General features: G+C 54.9%; 1 long non-coding RNA gene across 1 annotated transcript in view; it reads left to right on the forward strand.

The window, feature by feature from the left end:
* Window positions 1-706: 706 nt before the first annotated feature.
* Window positions 707-2,476, forward strand: part of LOC111520479 — a 4,788-nt gene continuing 3,018 nt past the window's right edge. The window contains exon 1 of the long non-coding RNA XR_004228636.1: window positions 707-796. This is a non-coding gene — a long non-coding RNA (putative uncharacterized protein FLJ44790). The remainder of the gene's footprint in view (window positions 797-2,476) is intronic.

A 2,476-nucleotide genomic window follows, 5' to 3' on the forward strand; every position in this document is an offset into this window, starting at 1 on the left:
GTCCACCCCCTGCCTCCCGCCTGGGTGGGGAGACTGTCTGGGGAGGAAGCAAGGATGGCCACAGGGCAGGCACACTGGAGGCCCGGGGTGAGTACTGGGCAGGCTGGCCCCCATCCAGCTGCTGCCTGAGAGGCCGGCTTTACTCTGGAACCTGAAGCCTGGTGGGGAGGTGGCCCCTCCTCCGCCCTCTGTCCCCGCCTCCTGCACCTCCATGCCCCTCCCCAGACACACGCCCCTCAGGCTCCGCCCCACCTGGCACTTGACCCCGTGGGTGCCTCCTCCCAGAAGCCTTCAGGGTTACTCCAGGTCTTCCCATTGCCTATGCTGTTCCCAGAGCTGCTGACCGTTGTTCCAGGTAGTGTATGCTCTCACCCCTAGGGCAAACACAGAGCCCTGACCCCTCCTGGAGCCCTGGGCCCTCTTCCCCTGCAGAAGGTCGGAAAGAGGCGCCCGGTGGAGGGGCTGAGCGGTGCAGGTGGGCTCAGGGAGCCTCGTCCTGGAGGAATAGTCTGGGCCCTACGAGGACGAGGACGGAGGTGGGGATAGGGATGGGGACGGCCCTCTCTATTGACTCCCTGGAGTCCTCCAGATCCAGGGCAGCTCCTGGGGAACTGGTGCCTGCTGGAAAAACTAACCCAGATTTGATCAGTGCTGGGGCTGGGATCCAGTGAATGTGGGCGCACCCCTGTGTCCTGGGTGAGGAAAGATGGGGGCTCCCAAGAAGCAGGCAAGGGATGCATGCGTGTGCGTGCGTGGGTCTATGTGCCTGTCAATGTGCCTGTCTGTGTGCATCCGGGTACGTCTGTGCGTGTCTCTCTGGGCTGTGTGTGTGCACATGCGTCTGTGGGTCTGTGGCTGTGTCTGAGGGTGTTTCGTGCGAGCTGTAAGAGAGGTGTTAGGGGGAAACTGACACTGTCCCCTTCCGCCCTGCAAGGGACAGGTCAGGGTGGGAGAAACAGTCCCTCCCTCCACAAAGCCCTGAGCCAGGGCAGGGGTTGAGAATTGCTCTACAGGCAGACCCCCCTTCCCCTGGGTCTGGGCACGAATCACTGTCACTTGCTGCCCGCACGCCTTTCCATACACACTCACTCACACACCCACACTCGCACTCACACACACATTCAACAGTCATTCCACACACACACACATCCCACACACACACACACACACATCCCACACACACACACACACACACATCCCACACACACACTCAACACACCCCACACACACTCACACATTCATCCCAAACACTCTCAAACACACACTCATCCCACACACACACTCACACATCCCACACACACACATCCCACACACACACACTCAACACACCCCACACACACTCACACATTCATCCCAAACACTCTCAAATACACACTCAGCCCACACACACACTCAACACTCACATACACACTCATCCTATGCACGCACACACTCATCACACACAAACACACGCTCATCCCCCACAAACTCACACACTCATCCCACACACTCAACACTCACACACTCATTCCACACACACACTCATCCCACACATACACTCACACACTCAACACTCATCCCACACACATACTCAACACACACACACTCAACACACACACTCAACACACACACTCAACACTCACATTCATCCCACACGCACACACACTCATCACACACACACACTCATCCTCCACACACTCATCCCACACAGACTCAACACTCACACATTCATCCCACACACACTCATCTCACACACTCAACACACCACACACTCATCCCATACACACTCACACGTTCATCCCACACACACTCATCCCACAAACACACACACACTCAAAGACTCACACTCACATTCAAACATACTTCCCTCCATTCCACACACACACACTCACAAACACATACACACTTCCCTTCAATTCTACACACACACTCAAACACATAGACACTTCCCCCATTCCACACACACACACACACATTCTCCTCAGTTCCACACACACACACACACACACTTCCCCATTCTACACACACTCTCACACACACACCCTCAATTCCACACACAAAACACTTCCCCCATTCCACACTCACACACTCACACACACATACACACTTCCCCGTTCCACACACACTCAGTCTCACACACACACTTCCCCCTCAATTCCACACACAAACACATACACACTGCCCCATTCCACACTCACACAATCACAAACACGTACACACTTCCCCATTCCACACACACACTCTCACACACTTCTCAATTCCACACACAAACACACACTTCCCCCATTCCACACACACACACGCTCACACTCAAACATGTACACACTTCCCCCATTCCACACACACACACACTCGCAAACACACTTCTCCCTCAATTCCACACACTCTTCCACTCACACTCACACATACATACAAACTCACTTCGACACTCACAGTCTCACACCCATACGCACACACTCCCACAATTCCACACACACTCCCACAATTCCACACACAC

This window comes from Piliocolobus tephrosceles, chromosome 20 (assembly GCF_002776525.5).
Source record: "Piliocolobus tephrosceles isolate RC106 chromosome 20, ASM277652v3, whole genome shotgun sequence".
NCBI lineage: Eukaryota > Metazoa > Chordata > Mammalia > Primates > Cercopithecidae > Piliocolobus > Piliocolobus tephrosceles.